Genomic DNA, 27923 nt, shown 5'->3' with positions numbered 1-27923 from the left:
GTACCAGTGATAAGAGGTCTCCCGAAAGTACATAAAACTCTGGTGAACCCCCCTTTACGACCCATAGTGTCGGGGAAAGGGTGGTTAACTGAGAGTATATCCATCTACATCGAGAAACAGTTGAGACCCTTTGTTAATTCCACTCCATCCATTTTGAAGGACACCAAGCATTTCCTTGAGTCCTTAGCGGAATGTAGTTTAGGTACAAATATGTTTTCTGATACTGACATCTTGGTAACTTTAGATTTTCAATCTCTATTTACGAGTATACCGAATGATACAGGTGTTGAATTTTTGAGATTGTTTCTGTTGAATGAAGGTATGGCCACCAGCAAGGTGATGAGAATCACCATGCTAATGGAAGTGGTCCTTGAGAACAATGCGTTTCTATTTGACAACAAATATTATTTACAAACCATGGGAGTCGCGATGGGTACACCGTGCGCGAATTCCTATGCCAATTTAGTGTTGGCATATTGGGAATCAATGTACATATTGCAACATGATTTTTATTCTAGTTTTATCAAATACTATAAGCAGTTCGTAGATGACCTCTTTTTTATTTGGAGTGGTGATTTGTCAACTCTGAAGGAGTTCATTGGCTATATGAATAACACAACCACATTTTTGAAATTAACAGGTGAATTTTCAGTTGAATATATAAATTTTCTGGATGTTACTCTCACTAAGAATAATGGTAGACTAGACACAAATATATATAGGAAACCTTGTAGGCGAAATGCATATTTACATCGAGATAGTATGCATCCACCACACATACATAGAAATATTATTAAGAATCAAGCTACACGTTGTTCACATTTAGTTAGTAAAGATTCTGATTTTGCAATCACGCTAACACATCTACGTGAAGATTTTACGGCTAGAGGTTATCATGACATAGATCTATCTACTTTACAGAATATAGAGCGTGAAGGCATGGCACAACCATACATTAGAAGGAGCATGGTAGGATCAGTTATGTGTGAGAGACCCACCAAGAAGAATAACAAGAGAATGGTTATTACTTATACTAACAAAAATAAAAGTATAACCGATGTTGTTAGAAAGAACTGGGGGATATTACAATTGGATGATAGATTGAAGAATCTAGTAGGTTCTGTTTTATCTTTCAGTTATAAAAACACTAGATCTATCAGGAATATGCTTTGTTATGAAAGGAATACCACCAACAGACCCTCATCGGTCAGGAAGGGTACTTTCCCCTGCCTTAGTTGTAACCAATGCTCATTCATTAACAGCAGTGATATCTTTACACATCCAGATTCTCATGTAATATACAGGTTTAGTCACTACGCTGATTGTAAGACCAGGAATTTAGTTTATTTAGCCACCTGTAAGAAATGTGACAGTTTTTATGTGGGGAAAACCAATAGGACCCTTAGGGAGAGGATAAGAGAGCATCTGTATGCCATCAACAGGGAAAATGAGAACAATGCCCTAGCGAGACACGTCCTGACTCATGGCACTACACATAGTTTTATGTTCATGGTTTTGGAGCTCATACACACCACCATGAGGTTGGGGAATGTTACTGGATTCACGGAGAGGGAAGAAGGGAAGTGGATTATCAGACTGCGAGCTGACTCAGGACATGGTCTCAATGATAGGGTCAGTCTGAAACCTTTCCTTGCTGAACGCCCGTTACCACATTGAAGATTTCATCTTTTAATATATTATTTTTATATATATACATTATTTTTTATCACATGTTATTTTTCATACATTATTTATATATATTTATACATCTTTATATGCACTTATATATATATATATATATATATATATATATATATATATATATATATATATATATTTCATTATTTTTATTTTATTTAGTTTCATATGGTAAACATGCACAAGAATGTATCTGCATATTTCCATGTGTTTTACATGTGTTTTCACATGAGTTTTTGAAGCAGCATTTTGGTAATGTGTGGTTTTGTATGAGTTTTTTTGAAAGTATTCAAGTGTTTTGATGTTTTAACAATTTAAATTTGTTTAATTGTTTCTATGGTGACAGATTGAATTATTGTACTTGATGTATCATTGGCTCAATGGATAACCTACAATGGATTTAAACTAGTTGTTTGTTCTGCTTTTTGAAGTCTGATGAAGCATCTTGTATAGATGTGAAAGCGCTTACTTATCTATTAAAGCAGTATTATTTTTAAGGTGACTGGTTGGCTTCGTTTGTCATGGAGTACCTGCAGCTTTTTTACTCATTCTCGATTTTTGGCTTCTAGCAGGTACCTTACCCCCAGAGGCTTTTTTGTTTCTACAAAAATACCTTATGTTTAATTCATGAAATGGAAAATGTTTGTAATGGTTTGTTTTCTTTTCTATTAATGCATCTGTACCCATTTTGTTAAAGTATATATGTGAATGTAATAAAGATGTTTGAAAAAAAGACATAAATGGAGATATGTAAAGGTTTCATTATGAAGGATTAGTCTCTGATCACATTAAAGTTATTATGTTGTTTTCAGACTTAATATTTGTCTTACATTTTGACCAAATGGAGTAGTTGGAGAGGCACTGGACATTTTCAGTGTATACGTCAAATTAAGAAAATGATAAAAGATGAGTGGAAGATCAGGTGGACTTGGCACTTAATCAGCAGAGAGGGTAGACCCCAGAGGAACAGAAGCAGATGAAAGCCAAGCTTAAACTGAGGTTTCAAGAGCATGTAAATAGGAAGGATACTAAAGGCAGGAGGGGAGACTATTTTACAGATGAAGAGAGAGTTACAAAGAAAGCAGGGTGCCGTACACAAAAGAGGAATGCATGACCCAACACATATTAAAGGAACAGATGCTGACAGTGGAAGACAATAGGATAAAGATGCAGCAGGTAGCAGCTAAGGAGCTTCACTCATCACATACCCAAGAGTAATAAAAACATTAGCAGGCAGAGTATGACAGACACTGAGAGTGTGGTATTTCACATGCAGAGAGAGGGGGCGGGTGAAACAGTGAGTTCAACATGGGGTATTTCTTAGGTCTTTGTTGAATATTATAGCCAGTTATGCATGGCAGAGACAAGTGAAGAAGAGGTCTCTAGAGCTGTCTTTGAACGCTTGGAGATTTTAGATCTTTCTTCCTTTGTGGAACATCAATGTCCTGGTTATACAAGAAGGATAGATAACACAAACACATGATTAAAAGTCAGAGTAGAACAAAATGATGTTGAAATGGGCTGGGGAAACTTCTTCAAATAAGGAGAGGGTAGGATTTTGGATGCTGTTCCTCAAGGGGATGGGGGGTATATCAAAACAGCCTTCAATCAAATCCCAAGGCTCTGATGAGTTACAGATTAAAAATTTGAGGTTGGGAGAAAGTTGATAAAAGTTTGGGAAACCTCTGTAATAGAATCTTAGAGAACAGTGCGATACCAGCTTCATGGAAGGAAAGGGTAATAGTTCTGATTTTGAAATCTATATGTCCCTAACTCATACTACCCACACTGACAGTATTAGAGCATGACTACAAAGTCATCCTGATGATATTGAAATGAAGATTAGTGAGACTGGAGCCCACTCTTCTGTGTAATGATTAATGCTGATTCAACAAAGGGAGGAGAACCTTGGATTATATACTTAGGACATTAATGACATTACACAATGCTCAATGCAGTTCCTGTCCATGTTATTCAGCTTAAAGGCAGATAACGCTTTTGACAGGGTTTTCACAAAATAGTATAAACATTTTGAAAGAAACCTATCAGAGATCCAGGACTCAAATTAAGTTCAGGGTGATGTTACTAAAATAATTCAAGTCATCAAGGTTAACTAAACAGGGCTGCCTATTGTTGTCAAGGTTATTTTCCTTGTATTTGGAAGCCTTGGCCACTAAAATTAGGGGACTGAAGGTAAGTGGACTCAGAATGGTAGAGTTAGAATTGAAAATCGCTGTCTATGCCAATGATATAATGCTTTCTGTGGCAGACCCCAGTAGAGAACTGGGGTTAGTATTTGATTTGCTCATCAAATTCATGAAGATTTAAAACTATAAGATCAACATATGGAAGTCTACAGAAGAAGTGATTAATATCACTATTGAGCAGACCATGAGGCCAAGGTATCCACAGCTCCTACAGCAATGCAAACAAACATATTTGGAATATTGATAGCAGATATATTTGGATGTTCCAGGGTGAGCTTTTACCAAGAAGCAATGCAGAAAATAAAGGGAAAGTTAAAAGCTGGAGGCAGATTAATTTAGAAATGGACCACAGAATTCAGATGTTTGCAGTGGCATGTAGTGCCCCTTGTATTATATTTGGGGCAATCCATATAGTCTTTCCTAAATAAGGTTATTATCATCATATTAACTAGCTGGTTAACAGATTTCTTTCAGGTAGGGGAGTGCCTGACAGTAGCCTGGCAGAAAATGATATTACCTAAGGAGGAAGGGGGTGGAGTACCTCATGATATAAACAGATACTTAAGGGTGGTAAATTATTGTTTCAGAGGTGACAGAGGAGGTATGACAATGCCATTAAGGAGGAAATATTAAAACAGAATAGATGGTTTGACATGAAATGTATTTATTTATTTAAATTTATATACAATATTTAAATTTAAGACTTGCTGGAGGAAGTTTTGGGTAAGGCGAAGGAGGTAGTACATCAACTGGTGTTGGACATCTCAAGAGAGAAATGATGGGACTATTGAGGGACGGCTCCCTAAAATGATGGGCTCAGGAATCTGAGTACAGAAGGTATGGATCTCTAGCATGGACACGGAGGGGATGGGTAATAACCTATGCTACTCAGCTCAGATGATGAAGGATCAAACTCCAAAATCCTGGGAAATTTCAATCCCACAGTCTGATAGGAACGATTACCTACAATTAGTGGAAGAATTACAAACCTGTAATGGGTTGTGCTGCCTATAATTGTTAGTTTAGGATGGGTATTTGGTTGAAGAGCCTGAGATCATTTGATGCAGTTCATTACAGCTGCATTGCAGTTTTATGAGAGGTATTTCAATCACAGTCAGAAGAAGTAAGTGATAAAGTTAGAAGTGACTGGGAGAATGTACAGGCTATGGAAATTTCTACTATGTGTTGAGGAAACATATACTGACTTTCTTGTAAAGTTTTATAATTTAGAAAATGCATAATTTTTGCTTGGAAGAGTTTGTGCAGACATTTTAAATGTCATTTAGGATATCAAAATTTTCCACAGGTGTAAACATAAGATGCAATTCAGTGGAAGTGGGGTGCAGGAAACATATTTTCTGGAGATACAGGGGACTGCTTCAATTTAAGACAGACATGGGGGGGATCAAAAATTTAATGGGAGAGGATTTGGAAAACTTTTTTTTTTGGTAAGATACTAGGACCAGAGTTCTATGACTCAGACTAATAGGAAGGTATTAGCAATATTGATTTTAGTGGTGAAATAGCAATGACTAAAAAAATAAAGCAGAGTAAAATTCCGGAAAAAAGGGAAGTCGTCCAAATAATGAAATAATTAACAGGATCCACAAGAAAGAGTAAAAGTCCAGAAAACAGGGAAGTCATCCAAAATAATGAAAGAGTAAGCAGGATCTACAGGGAATAAACAAATAGCTAGTAGATAGTTACCCCCACAGAAGTACCTTGATATTATGCTCAGAAGTCTAGTTGAATGGGTGCATTCATATGAAGGGGTAAGAACAAAAAAGATAAAGCATAGATGCACTTTTAGAAGGCAGAGCAAAGATAGATAATTGAGGTTGCCTGGAAATTATATCTTATAATAATTGTTCTCTTAAAGTTTTGTAACAAGGGTTAGTATATATTTTTCCTGTGTGTTTTTGTGGTTCATGGATGTTTAAGATGAAAGTGTCCTTCTATACTGTGTCATAATAACCCTGGAAAGTTCAGCTTATTCCTTGTAGTAGCACTGTTCTCTTAATGTTTTGTAATTTGGGTTAATATATGCTTTCCTCTGTATTTTGTGATTCATGGATGTAAAATTGTAAAGTTCAAGATAAAGGTGTCCTTCTATACAGTGTCACAGTAACATTGAAAAGTTCAGCTGACATTTGGATATGGCTCATTGTAATTTTGATCAGTGTAATTGCCAGTTTTGTGCAATCTTGTATAGAGAATAGAGGACAGGGAAAGAGGTTTGTTAGAGTATAAAAAGTGAGCACTGGCTGGCACTGATTATAACTTCAGTACCATGCATGAGGATTGCTTGGATTGCAACTTCAAAATGTGGTTGATTAAAATAAAAGCATGATTATATAAAAAATCGCCCATAGTACTCAACACAATCCTTTTACCAACATTAATTTATCTACAGACTTTAAAAAAGAACTACAGGCATATGTCCCATTAGGTCTACCTTTACATTTTTGTCAACCACATCATGCAAATGTTTATCGTTTTGTAGACTGTCACTTTTTATTTACGAAAATAAAGCTATTCCCTAGAACTGTGGCTAAATCAGGGTGAATTATCCAGTTATTATTAATAATGTGTATTATTCTGTGGGCATCTAAGCTAGACAGTATGGAGCTAATTAAAGAATAACATTATTTCTTATTTGTATCAGTAGTGTTGCCCATTGGGGCTTTTTCATAACAGGAAAAGAAAAATATCCCTCAGGTGTTTACATATAATATGCTATATATAAAATACATATCACAGCTTCTGTTTTCCACTTCTATCATTTACTGATTAAGCTCATCTGTTCATTTAATCCATTTAGCCTTTCAAGAAAGGATAAACCACAGAAATAAAAATTTGAGCTTGTAAGTCTGGAAATTCTAATGGCTTGTCTCTTCACTATACCATTCTTAACATACATGGAATGGGGGTCTATATTACCATGTCAAAAAACATGTTCGCTGATCACGTCTTAATCGACGTGGAAATATCGACCTGTTAAAACTCCAAATGCCAGCTTCAGCTAATTTTTTTCCCAGGGGGAAAAAAAATCACTCGGCCATTAACAGAAAAAACAAACTTTTATACCCCCCCAATGTGGGGTCCCCACTCCCCCCCTAAGTAAATATACAAGCTCTGAGATCGCACTACAGTGGAGTAAAGGGCAAATCCCTGATGACGGCTGAGCAATTTTTTCCCCTGGGAAAAAATTCGTTGAAGCGGCCATTTGGGATTTTAAAGGGTTGATATTTCCGTGTCAATTAAGACATGTTCAAACACGTCTTTCAACATGATAATATAGACTCCATGGCATGTCCACTGGATTCATGGAGCTACATACACATAAACAATGTTTTTCTATCAATTGTAGACTCTAACTGAGAATAAAAACTTTCAACTTCAAAAATAATATCTAAAAACTAAGTTTTGATTTTAGCCCATTGTGAAGTTAATCTCAAAAAGTCAATTGTTAAATTTACGTATGTAATAAAAACACTGAATTGTTTCAGTTCCAGGACAGTCAACTAAAATCTTATCTATAAACTGTTTAAATAAAACTACTTTTATAAAATAACGATTATATGCAAATCTATTCTTCCAATCTTTGCCCCACTGAAACTCATTCTGAAACTGAAAAAATGACTTTTAAAAACTGTATCAATTTAAATCACAAATTCTACTTTTCTTTTGTTAAAAATAGAATTGCTACTTAAAAGCCTTTCAATATTTCTAATCCCTTATTACATGGGATATATAAAAAAATCCAAATCAATAATTCCAAAAGAATGATATATATGATACTTTAATTTTCTCAAATTATTTAAAATCTGCCAGCTGATATGTAGATAAACCTTTTCATGCCATATTTAATTTAAATAAATAATAATGGATTTCATTTTAGAGCCTGAGGATGCAAGGATGGACCTTAAGGAGGGTATTGTGCATTTATGTGGCATTAATTAATTAATGTATTAATTAATAATATTCATAACCATGATCCCTGACCCTTTCTCACCTTTCATGCTGTTTCTACTAAGCATACAAGGGTCGCATGCCCATTGGTTTTCATAGGTTCATAGGTACTTACTAGGCCACTGATCTATGAGGATGTTAAGAAACAGTGCCTTACATTCTCATGCTAGGTTTTAGCTCTTATATTTTGAATGTGAATAACCCAAGATGGGCCAATCAAGATTATGCTGGGCTGTTTATATGTTTACCCATCCATAAGGGAGAGGGTTCTAAATCAAGGGGTGAAATTGCCTTTACCCTTCCTCTTGTGCAAATTGTAAAAGTATTTTGTTTTATGTGGAGTAGAAAATGATTCCATGAATGTGGTAGTCTCTGTGATAAAAATGTATCTGTCTAGCATGGTCTATTTATTTTGCAAAGGAGACTGAGATTCCTCGAGCTGGTGTTTATGATTCTATTGAATTTGCAAATGTGTAATAGGTCTGACGTAAACTGTATGGTACTGGCAAGAGTGACATCGCTTTGAGATGGTCTGCATTATTTTTGCAATTTATGCCTTTTTTTTTAATAAGAAAGCATTACGGTCTTTCCATTTGTGACAAGTGCCAAGAGAGGAATTATGCTCACTGACTGGACTACAGAGTACAGTGTACAGTGTAATGAGTACATCCCTGGATCTGGATGCAGCACCTTTAAATATAACCAATGCAATGAAACAGGACTTCCTTACTACAGTGGATACATGGTGACCAAAGGACAGTTCATTGTCAATGTAGGTTCCCAGATTCCTAACTACAGGATCAAATTTTAGGGGTGTGTTGCACATGTGATAGTTAAAAGGGAAGTCATACTTGCCAAAATATATTATTATACACTTCCTGGCATTTAGTTTTAGTCTGCAGTTCAAATTATGAATTTTTTTAATTTGATTTAACTAATGCTTTCCTGAATTCTTCAATACATATTTTTCAAACACTGCTGAAGTAGGTAGTGGTGCCAAATTAAATTTATTTATTTTACATTTGTTGACCGGGCTAGTCTAACTGGATATATGTCCATTTTCAGTAGAGGCCCGGGGAGATAAGCTCCAAGGCATGAATAAAATACAAATACAAATACAAATAAATTACAAACTACAAAAAGCAAAAACAAATTGTAAGAGAAAAAAAAATAGCAAAAATAGTAAAATATATAATAAAAATAACCAAGCAATGGTAATATGTGCAGTAAGTCCTAGAGGTTAGCACAGGATTTGTAAAGAGGACAAGAGTCATAAACAGTGCAAAAAGAAGGTACAGGGACTAATTACAGGTAAAGACAATAGTGGAGAAAGGAAGTTAGTTGTGAAGTGATTTTACAAGCATTTATTAGAAAAAAGGTATATAAGGAGAAGTGAAATGATGCCAAATAGGGAGACATGAGAGAAGTATAGTAAGAAGGAAGATGTAACAGTGGATAGTAAGCACAAGATAGGGAGACATGAGAGAAGTATAGTAAGAAGGAAGATGTAACAGTGGATAGTAAGCACAAGATAGGGAGACATGAGAGAAGTATAGTAAGAAGGAAGATGTAACAGTGGATAGTAAGCACAGGATAGGGAGACATGAGAGAAGTATAGTAAGAAGGAAGATGTAACAGTGGATAGTAAGCACAGGATAGGGAGACATGAGAGAAGTATAGTAAGAAGGAAGATGTAACAGTGGATAGTAAGCACAGGATAGGGAGACATGAGAGAAGTATAGTAAGAAGGAAGATGTAACAGTGGATAGTAAGCACAGGATAGGGAGACATGAGAGAAGTATAGTAAGAAGGAAGATGTAACAGTGGATAGTAAGCACAAGATAGGGAGACATGAGAGAAGTATAGTAAGAAGGAAGATGTAACAGTGGATAGTAAGCACAGGATAGGGAGACATGAGAGAAGTATAGTAAGAAGGAAGATGTAACAGTGGATAGTAAGCACAAGATAGGGAGACATGAGAGAAGTATAGTAAGAAGGAAGATGTAACAGTGGTAGTAAGCACAAGATAGGGAGACATGAGAGAAGTATAGTAAGAAGGAAGATGTAACAGTGGATAGTAAGCACAGGATAGGGAGACATGAGAGAAGTATAGTAAGAAGGAAGATGTAACAGTGGATAGTAAGCACAAGATAGGGAGACATGAGAGAAGTATAGTAAGAAGGAAGATGTAACAGTGGATAGTAAGCACAGGATAGGGAGACATGAGAGAAGTATAGTAAGAAGGAAGATGTAACAGTGGATAGTAAGCACAGGATAGGGAGACATGAGAGAAGTATAGTAAGAAGGAAGATGTAACAGTGGATAGTAAGCACAAGATAGGGAGACATGAGAGAAGTATAGTAAGAAGGAAGATGTAACAGTGGATAGTAAGCACAGGATAGGGAGACATGAGAGAAGTATAGTAAGAAGGAAGATGTAACAGTGGATAGTAAGCACAAGATAGGGAGACATGAGAGAAGTATAGTAAGAAGGAAGATGTAACAGTGGATAGTAAGCACAAGATAGGGAGACATGAGAGATGTATAGTAAGAAGGAAGATGTAACAGTGGATAGTAAGCACAGGATAGGGAGACATGAGAGAAGTATAGTAAGAAGGAAGATGTAACAGTGGATAGTAAGCACAAGATAGGGAGACATGAGAGAAGTATAGTAAGAAGGAAGATGTAACAGTGGATAGTAAGCACAGGATAGGGAGACATGAGAGAAGTATAGTAAGAAGGAAGATGTAACAGTGGATAGTAAGCACAAGATAGGGAGACATGAGAGAAGTATAGTAAGAAGGAAGATGTAACAGTGGATAGTAAGCACAGGATAGGGAGACATGAGAGAAGTATAGTAAGAAGGAAGATGTAACAGTGGTAGTAAGCACAAGATAGGGAGACATGAGAGAAGTATAGTAAGAAGGAAGATGTAACAGTGGATAGTAAGCACAAGATAGGGAGACATGAGAGAAGTATAGTAAGAAGGAAGATGTAACAGTGGATAGTAAGCACAGGATAGGGAGACATGAGAGAAGTATAGTAAGAAGGAAGATGTAACAGTGGATAGTAAGCACAGGATAGGGAGACATGAGAGAAGTATAGTAAGAAGGAAGATGTAACAGTGGTAGTAAGCACAAGATAGGGAGACATGAGAGAAGTATAGTAAGAAGGAAGATGTAACAGTGGATAGTAAGCACAGGATAGGGAGACATGAGAGAAGTATAGTAAGAAGGAAGATGTAACAGTGGTAGTAAGCACAAGATAGGGAGACATGAGAGAAGTATAGTAAGAAGGAAGATGTAACAGTGGATAGTAAGCACAAGATAGGGAGACATGAGAGAAGTATAGTAAGAAGGAAGATGTAACAGTGGATAGTAAGCACAGGATAGGGAGACATGAGAGAAGTATAGTAAGAAGGAAGATGTAACAGTGGTAGTAAGCACAAGATAGGGAGACATGAGAGAAGTATAGTAAGAAGGAAGATGTAACAGTGGATAGTAAGCACAGGATAGGGAGACATAAGAGAAGTATAGTAAGAAGGAAGATGTAACAGTGGATAGTAAGCACAAGATAGGCAAGGTCAAGAGTAAAGAGATAGATGGCTAGTCTGGTTTGGTACAGGGGCATAGCCAGTATGATATGAGATAAAGTCTATTTTTGAAGAGTGGTAAGGAAGTAAGTACATGTATTTTTTCATACATTAGATAATTTAAAAAGATAGGTCCAACCTTCTTGAATATTAAATCAGCTCAGGTTGTTGCCACAATTGGAACTGTGCTGCAGCAAGGAAAGCTATACATCACTAAATATATTTAATTAAAAGTAAACTGCCTTTTAAAAGCTGAGTCTGTAGTTGCCCTCAGTCTTGTTCCAGCCATAAAATTTTACAACAATGTAAACAGCATACCTTGTCATCTGTTCCCCATCTGATTAATGATCCTCTCATCATTAAATATAGACTATGAATCTCCCTATTACCAGACAAATCCCTACATTTAATAACGGGTAGCTTTGAAGGCTCACCATGCATCTTATCAGTCATATACATTGTAAAGTATAAAAGTCTACAGTGTAAAATAAAAAATAAATAAATAAAGCCAAAGACACAATACAACCAGCAGCTAAAACAGTGATAACAGGGAACAGTTGAGATGATGTAACTTTGTGTGCAGAATAATGACAACAATGTCTCCATAAGCATTAACATTTGAACAGCATGAACCCGTGTCTTCAGTTAAACCGTTAAGTACTTTCAACAGCAGTTAAGTGGTATTAGCTGATTACATTTAACAGTAATACATCTATTGTTTCAGTTTGCCGAAAGCAAAAGATTACTTTATTTTATTTTTATCTTATTTTATTTTATTCTACAGCACTAAAAGTACGTGCTGTTTATAGGGGCATGTCTTCCTACCTAGGGCTGTGTACTCATCTATAACTGTTCTGCTCTTGCGTGGATGCTATATTCTGCTGTTTACTGGTGTTTGGTGTGCTGTGAATTCTAAAAGGACACAGGTGAAGAAACTTTGATTTTTGTTATTTTATTTAGTTCTACAGCAAAGAAACGGTGTGCTGTTTAATAGGAGGGCATGTCTTCCTATCTGGAGCTGTGTGTGTGTGTGTGTGTGTGTGTGTGTGTGTGTGTGTGTGTGTGTGTGTGTGCGCGTGCGTGCGCATGTGTGTGCATGTGCGCGCGCCCGCATGTCTGTGTGTGTGTGTGTGTGTGTGTGTGTGTGTGTGTGTGTGTGTGTGTGTGTGAAACTATAAAAGTTCCACTCTTGAGCGGATGCTATATTCTGCTGTTTGGTGGTGCTTAGGTATTGTGACATTTAAGTAGTTATAGGTTAATAACAATTTAGTTATTTTCAGATTAAAATATAAGAGTCTGCATCAGAGTATTATAGATTTTTTTAATACATATGTTCTGGAAGATTTGGTTAATCAGAAATATTTGGGTAAATGTATAACTTGTGGCATATTGCTAATAAATTCTGATTTAGAACAAAAGTGTATTAATTGTAAGCATTTGAAGACTTCAAGTTTCATTTTAAATAGTAAATTGATTCTCAAACGGAACATACATGCAGTAATGGAGTACAATCAATGTCAGTTTCTGAACTGGTTAAAAATTGCTAGTCAGAGCATTTAGAAATAAAAAGTAATAATAATGTGAAAGTAAGGCTGGAAACAAGGGAGGTAAGGCTGATCAGTTGGAAGTTAAATAAGGATCAAGACTGAATGCAAACTGTGCAAAAATTGCTTTTTAAGTGAGTTAGAACTCCAGTTAAGAGGAAAAAGAAAACTGGGAATGCTAATGGAGTGAAAAAAAAGAATGTTAGTAAATCTTCCACATTGACAAATATAGTTGAAGAGATTTTGTTTAGTTCATCAAATCTTATTTCAAATTATATAGTTTTATCTGCTAATAAGAAACAGTGTGAACAATCCAGGAAAGAAGATTTGGTCGATTTTAAAGTCATATGTGCAGGTGATTTAGAACAGGGTCTATATTAAAAACACGAACGCTTACCTTATCGAATCCCTAAATGTCGACCCGTCCTCATCGAACTGCATAAACACCGAATGCCCTAAACCGTGAAATTCAAAACATCGAACTATTATGCTTGTCCCACCTCACCACCCGCTACATACTACCTACACAAACTAAATAAACCACATGCATACACTAACCAAAACCCTACTTCTAACCCTAAACTAGACCCTACTTCTAACCCTACACTAAATCTTACATATACCACCAAGTATGCACTTAACTTAACCTGCACCCTAACCCTAAGGTCCGTAACTATCGCACACTTACCTTAAAAAGCTAAACCCAAACAAACTAAATAATCCACACACATACACTTAACAAAACCTTACACTAAATCTAACATACATTACCATCTATGCACTTACCTTAACCCACACCCTAACCCTAAGGTCTGTAACTATCGCACAATTACCTTACAGAGCTATGCTGCAGAAGGCCAGCCATGACAATTCGACATTTCCGGTTTCTCTCTTCTGGATGTTTGATGTTTTTGAGGTTCGAAAAGGACGGGTCGATGTTTAGGGATCTGATAAGGTAAGCGTTCGAGTTACTAATATAGACCCTTTAGAACATGTTGTAATAAAAGGAGTAGAGAGCTCTTGTACTAACAAATCTGATCATTCTAATATTTAAAAATATAAAAAATAACTGTGTGGCAGAATTTATGATAGCACAATCTCAGTTATTAAGGAAACGTTTTCTGAGTCCTTTGTTAGAAAAGCTGACATTGGTGGAATCAATATTAAGTATAAGAAAAGAAACTTAGATCACAGAGAATATCTGAGGGCTGATTTGTTGGTTGATGTGTACAACTCAAAGAGTAAGAGGCTTACACCATTAGACAGGTCTGTATTTTCTAATTCCAAGAAGATATTAAACAAGTCTCAAGCTGAACATAGTTCAGCTAATGTAAGTAAACATCAGTTTTTGATTCATTCTAGTAAAGAGGATGTTGTTTTGAACACAGTAAGTTTGGAAGAAAATCTTCTTTAAATATATTTCATATATCCCTTGCTCTGATGATATTAGCAATTGTATTAGTGGTCAGAATAAAGGATGGCAAGATATCTCATGGGTAAGAACAGCTTTATGAGGGTAAGTTAGTGAAGAAAAAGATATTAATAAATGGAGTGACAAGTCTGGTTTTAGTTCTGCAATAGATAGTGGAAAAGAATTTTATTCTGAACTACTGATAACTGGGGACTCGCATGTAAAATGCATTGCTAGTCAAATAATATCATTGAAAAAAAGAGTATATTACTGTTTTCTCTTTAGCAGGGTAGAAGTTAATTAATTATTTAGATTTATTACCAATATTAACTAGGGTTAAACTAACCTATAATAAATTTATTTTACTGGGTGGTAATAATAATCTAAGGTTTGCACTAATAAATATAATCAAATATTTTTAAAGTTTATATCTAGAGTTTGCATTATATAAAATCATTCCTACCTTGCCTTGGTCAGATTATGAATGGTTGAAGGCAAAATTATTTAATAATTGGCTTAGACAATGGTGTTTTGTGTACAATATTAAATTAACAAAAAATTGGAAAAACTATACCTATGATTTAAAAAAATTTCAAAGGGTAGAACTCATCTGAATTGTTATGGATCTAAGGTTCTGTCAGGTTCATTTAGAAACTATGGTGATTTTTTTAAGGGCTTGACATGAACAGATTCATTTCTGAAACAGAAACAAGAAAATTAATAGATCTTTAAAATGTTTCTATTGCAATGTCAAAAGCTTGTGAGTTAAAATGTATTGCGCATTCTGAGGGGCATGAGATTGTATGAATGCATGAGTTTATTGCTGTTACTGAGACATGGAATTCATCTGACTTACAGCTACCAGGATATAACAAACTTGAATGCTTACAAACAAGCAAGAGATGTTAAAGCATAACTTTATGGGTTAGAAATTCAATTTCTTGTAAAATTGTAAAGACTATTTCTGAGTTGGAGTATGTAGCAGCCCAAGCTTATGGAATATTGTTGAATGATCCTATAACATTGATGCTTTGTTATTGTATACTGACAATGGATTTAGACAATCACTATGATTATCTTCTCTACGTTAAATATGAATTTAAACTATGGAAACATGGCACTTACAGATGACTTTATCTTACCTTGATTGGTAAGTAAATGAAAAAGGAAATAAATGTGAAGGAAAATTTATTAAGATTTAATATTACACAATTGATTTTAAAACTGACTCAGGGTAATAATGTCCTAGATTTGTTAGGTACAGAGAATCCAACTTTAATTGAAAATATTCTGATTTCTCCTCATTCAGGATTATCTGATTATTTGTCTTTCTCATTTGAAATAGGTGCTAAGGATAAACCAAGAGTATTGACCAAATATTATAATTATGGTTTCATTGATTATTATTAGTTTAAGAATAGTTTGCTATCTTTAGAGTGGGTAGAGATGGGTAAGAGAGTCAGTGGGGCTTATGATAATATAGAATCACGATTGTACAACAGTGTAGCTGGGAAAACTTTCTATATAATAGTAAATTCCGAAAATAAATTCCCAGTATAGTAGAATTTTAATCTGAACAGATTATATAATAGTATACTGAAAACTGCACAAAAAGTAGAAGAAAAATAACTAAATTAAAATAAAAACTTCACCCACTCTGGTAGAACAAAATGAGCCGATCAGGTGTTGAGCGCTTTCATTCTTTATTGGCATTAAGAACTTCTTCAGAATGATTATATAATAGGAAAAAGAGGACTTCTTGTGTTTACTTTAAATTTCCAGATAGGTTTAATAAAAAGAAGTAAAGGCTGAAAAGTAAGGAACTATCGTTAAGTATAAGAAATTAAAAAACAAAATATGAAAATTTGTTGGCAAATACTCACATAAAGAGCAAAAAAAAGTTATAATTACATTAATTCCTTCAGGAATTAAACAGGTCATTGTAATTCTAATTTTGTAGATGGAAGTGATCAGGAAATAATAGCTAATACATTTAATGACTGTTTTACTGGTTTTGGCAGTGATACAAGTGATTGTTATTGTAAATTCATGAAAAAACGATTAAGACAAAATCTCATAATGTTACTGAAGAATTATAATTAAGAGCCTTAAATAAAATTAAATCTGATACATCGAGTGGATCAGATTCTATTCCTGGAATTTTGTTGATTAATATAAAAGATTATTTATCGACTAAATTAACTAGAACTTTTAATTCTATGATCTATAACAGATATAAACCATGTTATTTGAAGGAATCATTAGTCGCTTCAATTTTTAAATCTGGCAATAAGATTTTAGTACAAAATTATCATCCACTGAGTCTAACACCAATATTTTGAAATTGCTTTGAGAGAGAGAGAAAGATATTAGTGAAATCATACCTAAAGAAAATAATCTTGCGCTGCTGTTTTTTTTTCAACTTTTTGTTTTGAAAGTCCATTATATACTCACTAATTTGTCAAGCTTTTATGTATTACATCTCTAAGGCTATGGAGATGGGAATTAGCACAGGTATAATCTATAGGGATATAACTAAAGCTTTTGATTTACTATCATTCCATACTTTAGACTTGGCTTTGGAACATTATAAGGTTAATCAGTATTTATGTAGATGGATTGCTCATTGGTTCAGAGAAAGAAACAAAAGAGTAGTGATTCAAAGAAAAAAAAATCAGATACAGCACTGGTGAAATCAGGTGTTCCTCAGGGATCTATTCTTACACCTTTGTTGTTTAAAATAGCTTTTGCCTCTGTTCTACATGGTGCTCATAATTGGCGGTTAAGTACATCAACATTTTTTTTTTGCTAATAACAAAGGTGTTTCACCAATATTAAGTATTTACTATGCTTAAGTAAGTGGTCTAGTAAAGTTTGTCTCTCATTTAATAAGAGAAAGGGAGATGCCACATATTATGGCAAAAAAAAAGTAAGGAGATCTATTACACTGTCTACATTTGAATTATTGGAAGCTAGTAAATATAAGGATCTAACTTTATTCTAGCCCTTGTGTTTTTCTTTCTTCTGCTTTTCTCTCTTTCTCTTTCTCTGACCTATAAATCATTACTTTAGAATTCTGAGTGTTCTTGTACTCAATTGTATTTCTAACCTTTGCATAGACTGTGAGATATTATTCATAGACACAATTGTTACTTTTATATTGTATTTTAAACCTAGCATAGGCTGCGAGCTGTTATTCATAGAAACCATTTTTTTTCTCTCAAAACATTTGAAATCTCTTTGTATTTGAATTTAGTCATTTTTAATTATTCTATTTTTTTGTAATTTACTAATGCTTGGAGCTTATCTCCCTGGGCCTCTACTGAAAATGGACATGTATCCAGCTAGACTAGCCCAGCCAACAAATGTAAAAATAAATAAAAATAAATAAATCTTGATATATTGACTGATTCCTCTTTTTGTTTTGAAAATCATGTAAGCCCCATCTATAATAAGGTATTGAGACACAAGGGTTTAATTTTCAAAAACTTTACAATGAAATAGGTTACAATCTTAGCAACTTTATTTAAGGTATATATCAAATTAATTTTGGAATACAGTATAGGGTTCTGTATTCTTAATAATTTACTGCTGAATTGTATAGAATCAATGCAACATAAACTGCAAAGATAAATGTGTTTCAGTGGGTCTTTATACCTACCATTATAATTATATCAGGGGTCGACTTATATTTGTCTGTAACATGTTTAGTAACTCTTTTCTTCAGTGTTGGGTTTGGAAGTATATAATAATTAAATTATGATATTTGTATGTCTTTGAAAGTTCTGTTTAGAGCTATGTAAAAAAAAAAAAGAATAGAACTTGTTATTTAACACATAGCACAGCATAGTTATGGAATAAACTATCTGAATATCTCAGAGGTCTGAATATTCTAGTAAAATTTATGAAGTGTTTGGATGATTCGGCTGGAGCCTTGGTATTTGATCCAACAATTACTGAGATAGCATTCTTTAAAAGCCATAAGGCTTGAAGACTTTACCCAACTCATGAAGTTATTACCTTTCTATTTCCTTACAGCAGTTTACACAAGTTGATACTGTGTTAAGTTGTTCAGTAACTGAAAAGTGACTCCTGAGAACCAGTGTGTGTCTTTCTCCTGAAGTGAAAAAGCAAAATGTTATATTAAAAGTGAAACATGTTTAGGCATTTTATCACCAAAGAATGTTTACGTTTAAACTTCAGTATTGTTATAAATCAGATAAAAGTATTTCACTGCACTCGACTCTCATTTAAGTTCAGCCCATGCGCTTGTTATGTTTAACACTTAAAGATGGCACAGTTCCATCAGTGAGGGATTCTTGTTTTAAGTATGACCTTGGTAAAAGTCAGTAAATTGTGTGTGATACCATATTCCCACATTAAGCACTCTCACCTCACTGAGAACCACATTGTTTACCACAGTAATGGCACAGCTTACAAATGTTGTTTTCTGAAGGCCTTTAAGTGAATCTAGTCAAGGAGATATTGCAGTGGATAAAAGGCATGTGATTGTAGTAGTTAATCTTTCTGGTTCTGTACTTAGTTGACTTCAGCAATAAGTTTAAATTGATGTTTGCAATCAATACTAATCACAGTAACTGCAGCTTTAGAACAGAGTGGGACTGTTAAGCAAGCAGATGGCAAGGATAGGAGCTGTAACGTTTCTGAACTCCAGATGTGTGCTACAGACTTTAATACTGGCAGCCCATTTTTAAGTCACTTTGTATGGATCTACAAAGTATTGTTAAGGCTTCCTATTTACTGTTTGTTTAATCATGGTTCCCCTCTGCATAAAGCCACGTTAACTGTCAGAATGTTACAGTGGCTGCTGTCGAGCCACACTACCACTGTAAGACTCTGTGTTCTTCATTATCATTTTAACAATATAAACCATATTCATAGGTTCATAGGTTGTTACTAGGCTATTGGCCCTAAGGCTTATACAAGCCTAGCTTCCTATTTACTGTTTGTTTAATCATGGTTCCCCTCTGCATAAAGCCACGTTAACTGTCAGAATGTTACAGTGGCTGCTGTCGAGCCACACTACCACTGTAAGACTCTGTTCTTCATTATCATTTTAACAATATAAACCATGTTCATAGGTTCATAGGTTGTTACTAGGCTATTGGCCCTAAGGCTTATGTTACAGTGGCAGCTGCCGAGCCACACTACCACTGTAAGACTCTGTGTTCTTCATTATCATTTTAACAATATAAACCACGTTCATAGGTTCATAGGTTGTTACTAGGCTATTGGCCCTAAGGCTTATACAAGCCTAGCTTCCTATTTACTGTTTGTTTAATCATGGTTCCCCTCTGCATAAAGCCACGTTAACTGTCAGAATGTTACAGTGGCTGCTGTCGAGCCACACTACCACTGTAAGACTCTGTTCTTCATTATCATTTTAACAATATAAACCACGTTCATAGGTTCATAGGTTGTTACTAGGCTATTGGCCCTAAGGCTTAAACAAGCCTAGCCATAACAATTCTCTTGCTATTTCTTCCCACAATATTTACTTCCCTGAACCTCTGTCTAGCAGGGTGACTGACATGATCCCTGCAGTAAATTTCCTATCTCCCATCCAGTGAGAATTCCTTTTGAAGAGGGCCAAGGAGGTGCTCTGCTTGATATGTGTGGGCAGTCTATTCCAGAGTAAGGGGAGTCTCTGGGTCAGGAACCTATCCCTCCAGCATGTTTTGTTTATTGTGATGACAAGGTTTAGGTCCTTGTAGCATGTGGCTCTGACGGATTGGGATTTCTTTAAATGTAGCATGTCCAACAGCTCTGGGTTTGATATGGCCTTGTATGTTAAGTAGAGATCACCTCTGAGTAGACGATATGCAACAGAGTATAGCTGGAGTTTTTTTAGTCGGTCACCATAGGTTATCTGCTTTAGGCCTGTAATTCTTTTAGTGAGGTGTTTTTGCAGCTTTTCCAGTTATTGCAGATGCTTTGTGAGGTACATACCAAATGGGGCATTGTACTCTATGATGAGCCTAATGAGGGATGAGTACAGTGGGACAATGACCTCCTTTCTTCTGGATGAAAAGCCCTTAGTGATGAGGTGTGCCACATAGAAGGATTTCCTGACTATTGTGGTGATGTGGTTATCGAAGGTGAGACCACTGTCCACCTGTGTTCCTAAGTCTCTTATCACACTTTCAGTGTTTAGTGTACTGCCATCTATGTGGTAATTCATGGGTGCATGTTTTTTCCCCAAAGGGGATAACTATACATTTCTTGGCATTGAGCATGAGCCCATGGCTCTGGCACCAAGCATCTGTTTCTGTAAGGCCCTTTTGTAGAATATCCACATCATTTGAGGATTCAATAATGGCTCCCAGTTTGCAGTCATCTGTGAACTTTGTTAGCAAGAGTCCCTCAATGTTGGCCTGTACTTCAGAGAAGTAGATGCCAGACAAGAGCGGTCCCAGGACTGAACCCTGAGGTACTCCACTTGTCACTTGTCTGGAGGTGGATTTGGAGTCGGCTACTTTTACAGTGTGGGTTCTGTCAGTAAGCCAGTTGCCAACCCATCTGTATGCTGCAGAACCAGACTATAAAATGAACAGGTTCAGTAACACTAGAGGTGTTACTGAAAACAGCATGGAGCTGGATAGGAAGAAATCTGAGAACTGTTCTTGTATAACAATGCCAAAAGATCGCATCACACCTAACCGTCCAATCATTTTTTAACTGCAGGATATCTCTGTATCAGCAGTGACACAATGCATTGCCAAGACATTAAATGCATTATGATGTTGCAAAATCTGCTGCTAAACACAAGGCACTTGTATTACACAGACTATCCTCCATCTTGGCTATTAAAAAATCGGCAGCATAGTATTTCTTACACTTAATATGTTAAGTCTTTTTATGATGGCCATTTTTTGCCTGCTCTTTGAGGCAACTTATTTATTTATTTATACAATTTGTTAACTGTGTTAGAGTACTGTTCCCATTGGACCAGTTTCAATCACAACCCAGAATGTGAACACATATCAAATGTAAAAAATAAAAGTAACCTATGCAATACAAGAGCACACTAAAACAATGGTATAGTTAACAATGATTTAAGAGGGTCTATATTAGATGAACGAAAGTTCATCTTAGCGAACGCTCACATGAACGAATATCCAGGTGCTCGAAACTGCAATTGTGAGGGGGCTGCGCCCCCCCACACCCCCTGTTAAATATATATTCCAACTCCGAGATTGCACTACAGTGAGGAAGGGGCAAATATTCTCATCCTCACTGTACCGCAATCTCACAATTGTGGTTTCGAGTTCTGCAATATTCGCTCATGTGAGCATTCGCTAAGATGAACTTTTGTTCATCTAATATAGACCCACTTAAGAAGGTGGTCAGCTGAAACCACTATGTACAATATTTACATCAGTTAGAAAAGTGACATGTAAGAAGTTAGAGAAGAGATGCTATAGTGAAAATGACAGGCAGTATGTATCGGAGATTAGGGAGACTTGGTTATGTAACCAGAAGCAGATCATTTACAAGCATCTTGTGCTGAGAAATGTTTTTTAAGTAGTGCCTTAAAGGAGGAGTACTTAGACAGGTCTTTAAGATTTAAGGGAAGATACATCCAGAGGTTGGGTTCAAGGGTAGAAAGGCAGTGGTGAGAGCACTGCAGTCTGGTTTTAGGCATTTGCAAGAGAGACCCTGACTGGCTATGAGATCTAAGGTTATATGGCTGAGGCTGTCTAAGTAAGCTAGAGGAAAGAAAAGGGCAGGATGTGTCTTTCAGGAACTGGAAAATTTGGGAGCCAAGGAGTAGATTGGCTTGTTGCTGAACTGGCAGCCAGTTAACTTTGGCTAATTTGAAGAGGTAGATAGAGCTGGAGATTGTTTGGTTGCTGGCAGAGTGTTTTTTTCTGGAGGCAGATGCTACAAGAGGTAGGCAGTACTCAAGCTGGGTAGAAGAATCCCTTTGCCAATAGCATTTCTTGTTGGATGGGAGCAGAAAGAGGTGATTTTGCTGGCCAATAAGTGTAGGGGGTACATCTTGTTCCAGGTGTTTTCAAGATGATGGTGGAATTTTAGTGAGGGATCAAGCCAGACTCCTAGGTATATGAAGGTGTTACCCTGCTCAATGGTATTAAGGTGCTCCTCAAGAATAAGAGGTGAGTTGGGGTTCTTTTGCCTTTTGTTGGAGGTTCAGAAGAGCATAGTTTTAGTTTTTAAGAAGTTACATAAAGGTTTTTGCTAGTGAATCAGAGGGAGAGGAAATCATTCCGCAGATCATGTTGAACTGAGTGGTTTGTGTGGTTGGAGCAGAAGATAATCATGTCAGCTTCCATAACCAATAGAACCTTAACCATAAGAAGATAACCATGTCAGTTTCACCAATACCATCAACCAACTTAGAAACAATGGTAAAATAGTCTCTGCAGTCTTTCTAGACTTGTCCAAGGCCTTTGATATGGGCTCCCATCCCAAATTATTAAACACACTCTCCAAACCGAACCTCAGCCCCTCTGCACTTCATTGGTTCTGAAGCTATCTATAGGACTACCAACTCATGATCTTCCAACCCACAAGATCCCACTCCAGCACCTTCAACATCACAGCTAGGAATAATACTAAAATTAATGCTGATTCACAAACAAAACTACTCGGAGTAATAATAGATAGCAACTTAAGATTTGTCCTACGTATAGCAAAAACAATTAAGAAAGTTCACAAAAAATTAGTAACACTTCGCACTATCATTCCCCAAAGCTTAGCAGGCCAGGCATGCCATGAAGTCTAAGGGCCCAGCTTTTCAGCAAATGCCATAAAGATAATTTATCCTATTAGCTAAAATAGCTATCCTTTAAATCTCCACTGTCTGCACACTGTCTTCCTTGGATATCCCTCATTTAAAACCTAACTCTGATTATGATAGCCTCCTTTCTCTCTGAAAACCTCAGACGCCAAACATTTTGGGCAACATGAGTTGTTCTACCAAATATCTTATCTAGATCACATGACAGCAAATATATTTCAACTTATTTGCCAGAATGCCCTCACATTATGACCAATGCTGATAGAAAAGTCACTATGCCAGCAACAGATTTAAACATGTGGAGTACGTCTTCAGTACAGGAATAATAAAAAAAATTAGTTTGAGCCCAATTTTAATACATGGACTGTGCAAAAGTAAAGTAATGTCTTTCAGCTTTTCCCAGTTAGGGGTCACCACAGCAGAACTCTGGTCTGCTAATGATTGGCAGTGGATTTTTACGGTGCCGAGTTGCCAGCCCGACACCCTCCTTTCAGAGAAGGCCCACCCATTCATGCACGCACCTACCTGCATGTCTTTAACATCACACAGCTGTAGGGAGGACATGCAGACTCCACAAAGAAGGCGCTCTAGCTGAGAATTGAATGGGAAAACCTCTTGCTGTGCGGCGACAACGCTAACCGCTGCAATGTATAATGTATAATATATTATGGATAGGTAAGGTAAATTCAAGAGGAAATAGGAACATATCATTTATAGTAAGGAAGCCAAGTTAAAGAAGCTCCAGCACCAAGTAAAAAATAACAGTACCAGACAGGATTGCATCAGCATGTGAATCAATGCCCATAAATGCCAGCTGGAAAGAGTGACTATTTTACAGACAAGTGAATGTCTGAACAAAGGGGAGTTTTGGTGGCTAAATGTGGAAAAAAAAACTAAATATATTATACGATTCTTTAAAAAAAGTGAATGGAAATGTATACTTGAACCTCTTTACTTCTACTTGTCTTGCCCTGATTAACCATTCCTTTGTCCTTTTCACTCCTATCATCTCAGGTTCTTCTTATCTCCTGCCATTGTACTCGTACCCTTTTGTAAGTTTTCTCCATCTTCTTTCATCTACTGTTCATCCCTTCCTACAATCTTCTGATGTTATCCTTTTCTGCATCCTTCCTAACATCTTCTGATGTTATTCTTTTCTGCATCCTTCCTAATGTCTTCTGATGTTATCCTTTTCTGCATCCTTCCTAACGTCTTCTGATGTTATCCTTTTCTGCATCCTTCCTAACGTCTTCTGATGTTATCCTTTTCTGCATCCTTCCTACCCTCTTCTGATGTTATCCTTTTCTGCATCCTTCCTAATGTCTTCTGATGTTCCTCTATTCTGCATCCTTCCTAACGTCTTCTGATGTTTCTCTTTTCTGCATCCTTCCTAACGTCTACTGATGTTATCCTTTTCTGCATCCTCCCTAATGTCTTCTGATGTTATCCTTTTCTGCATCCTTACTAACGTCTTCTGATGTTATCCTTTTCTGCATCCTTCCTAATGCCCTCTGATGTTATCCTTTTCTGCAGCATCCTTCCTAATGTCTTCTGATGTTATCCTTTTCTGCATCCTTCCTAACGTCTTCTGATGTTATCCTTTTCTGCATCCTTCCTAACGTCTTCTGATGTTCCTCTATTCTGCATCCTTCCTACCCTCTTCTGATGTTATTCTTTTCTGCATCCTTCCTAACGTCTTCTGATGTTATCCTTTTCTGCATCCTTCCTAACGTCTTCTGATGTTATCCTTTTCTGCATCCTTCCTAACGTCTTCTGATGTTCCTCTTTTCTGCATCCTTCCTAATGTGTTCTGATGTTATCCTTTTCTACATCCTTCCTAATGTCTTCTGATGTTATCCTTTTCTGCATCCTTCCTAACGTTTTCTGATGTTATCCTTTTCTGCATCTTTCCTAATGTCTTCTGATGTTATCCTTTGCACTCACCATCACTTTCTTTTCTAGGAGTTTTTAATTTCCTCCCTTCCTATGCTGCCCTCTCCTATCCCCCTGGGGTACCCTTACTATCCTTTTCTTTTCCCTGCCTCTTCCTGCTGCCTTTCTGCTAACCTTAGGGCTACTTTCTCATTCCGCATTAATCAGTCTTTTCATCTTATGAGTGGGCAACCTTGTCACTAATCACAAGTGATGATTTTTTTGCTCAAAAGCAGACTCACCACCTGATGAGTCTCACAAGACACACAAGTAACACTTTCCTTTCTGATGAAGATGGAACCACAGTTATGGTGAAATCCTAAACATCAGTGTATATTTTTGTGTTTTACTTGCTGTATTTGATTTGTAAACAATTCTCTAAGTGGTAGGCATAGTTTTACTTATAGTATTGCATATTCATAGTTGCATATCTTGGCTAAAGCTTTTACTACTGGTTGTGCTACTGCTGGAACAGAAATTTAGGGATGTGCATTTTGAATAAACTGGCTTAGATAGTGTTTCATCTCAGGTTCCTTTTTTTCTTGAAAGTATTTCAACTTCTGCATGCTTTCCAAGTTTTACTTTCTATTCATCCCTCCTATGGTTTGAAATGAGGTTGCTTTCCTCTGCCTTTTCTGCTGTTATTAACTACAAGGTACATAGATCAGCTGGAAGCATAATATTAACAACAGTATAAGCTAATCAATATGGGGTCATAGACAGTTCCTAGTTTACAGACCTTTGAGCCTTTTTAAGCCTAGCCATTCATGCCCTAATTTTCCCAGTTATCAATTCCCATGGAATAGAACAGCTATGGTATATGACTGTTCCTTGGGGTATCTACAAGCTGCTCCTGTCTGTAAGGGGCACAGATGACAAGCAAGCTGTGAATTTATGATTTCCTATCCAAATGCCTGATCAGGTACATGATGAAGGGTGCAGTGTACTCGGTTATTGGTCTAGTGAGGGCTGAGTGTAGTGGGACTATGCAGTCTTCAGAATGTTGAAGGGTGCAGTGTACTCAATTATTGGTCTAGTGAGGGCTGAGTATAGTGGGACTATGCAGTCTTTAGAATGTTGAAGGCTGCAGTGTACTCAGTTATTGGTCTAGTGAGGGCTGAGTATAGTGGGACTATGCAGTCTTTAGAATGTTGAAGGGTGCAGTGTACTCGGTTATTGGTCTAGTGAGGGCTGAGTATAGTGGGACTATGCAGTCTTTAGAATGTTGAAGGGTGCAGTGTACTCAGTTATTGGTCTAGTGAGGGCTGAGTATAGTGGGACTATGCAGTCTTTAGAATGTTGAAGGCTGCAGTGTACTCGGTTATTGGTCTAGTGAGGGCTGAGTATAGTGGGACTATGCAGTCTTTAGATGTTCCAAATACCTGATCACCTGATGTTGAAGGATGCAGTGTACTCGGTTATTGGTCTAGTGAGGGCTGAGTATAGTGGGACTATGCAGTCTTTAGAATGTTGAAGGGTGCAGTGTACTCGGTTATTGGTCTAGTGAGGGCTGAGTATAGTGGGACTATGCAGTCTTTAGAATGTTGAAGGCTGCAGTGTACTCAGTTATTGTTCTAGTGAGGGCTGAGTATAGTGGGACTATACAGTCTTTAGAATGTTGAAGACTGCAGTGTACTCGGTTATTGTTCTAGTGAGGGCTGAGTATAGTGGGACTATGCAGTCTCTAGAATGTTGAAGGGTGCAGTGTACTTGGTTATTGGTCTAGTGAAGGCTGAGTATAGTGGGACTATGCAGTCTTTAGAATGTTGAAGGCTACAGTGTACTCGGTTATTGGTCTAGTGAGGGCTGAGTATAGTGGGACTATGCAGTCTTTAGAATGTTGAAGGGTGAAGTGTTCTCGGTTACTGGTCTAGTGAGGGCTGAGTATAGTGGGACTATGCAGTCTTTAGAATGTTGAAGGGTGCAGTGTACTCGGTTATCGGTCTAGTGAAGGCTGAGTATAGTGGGACTATGCAGTCTTTAGAATGTTGAAGGGTGCAGTGTACTCGGTTATTGGTCTAGTGAGGGCTGAGTATAGTGGGACTATGCAGTCTTTAGAATGTTGAAGGCTGCAGTGTACTCGGTTATTGGTCTAGTGAGGGCTGAGTATAGTGGGACTATGCAGTCTTTAGATGTTCCAAATGCCTGATCAGGTACATGTGGAAGGGTGCAGTGTACTCGGTTATTGGTCTAGTGAGGGCTGAGTATAGTGGGACTATGCAGTCTTTAGATATGGATATCATGCTTTTACTTATAAGTTGTGCCACACAGAAAGATTTTCCAAACAACATGGACACATGGTGATCAAACCACAAGTTACTGTCCACTTGAGCTCCCAAATCCCTTACCATTAAGTATAGTCTTCAACATTAACTTTAACAGTCAACCATTCACTTGCTTAAATGCTAATATTAAACATTTCATACATTCAAACATTTCCATACAGCGATAAAAAACAGTACAAAGAAAGACTGCCACACTAAATTATTTACATTAACACTTTTGATTTTTCATTACAAATAAAGATCTTCAGATGTCTGAAGAATGTAGAATAGGAAACTAACAATAATTTGATTTATGGCTGTGACTTGGATTTAAATGATTATTTTTTATCAAGTTCTGAGTATTCTCCAATTTACTTGGATTTAGGCTGTCTTCAATCAGAAAATATATGTTGGGTTACTAGTCCATGTCTTCAGAAAATATTTGTTGGGTTACTAGTCCGTGTCTTCCGAAAATATATGTTGGGTTACTAGTCCTTTGCTTCAGAAAATATACTTTGT

The sequence above is a fragment of the Protopterus annectens genome, chromosome 15.part0 (genome assembly GCF_019279795.1).
Source record: "Protopterus annectens isolate FY-2018-M chromosome 15.part0, PAN1.0, whole genome shotgun sequence".
NCBI classification, from domain to species: domain Eukaryota; kingdom Metazoa; phylum Chordata; order Ceratodontiformes; family Protopteridae; genus Protopterus; species Protopterus annectens.
This window is presented reverse-complemented; position numbering follows the sequence as displayed.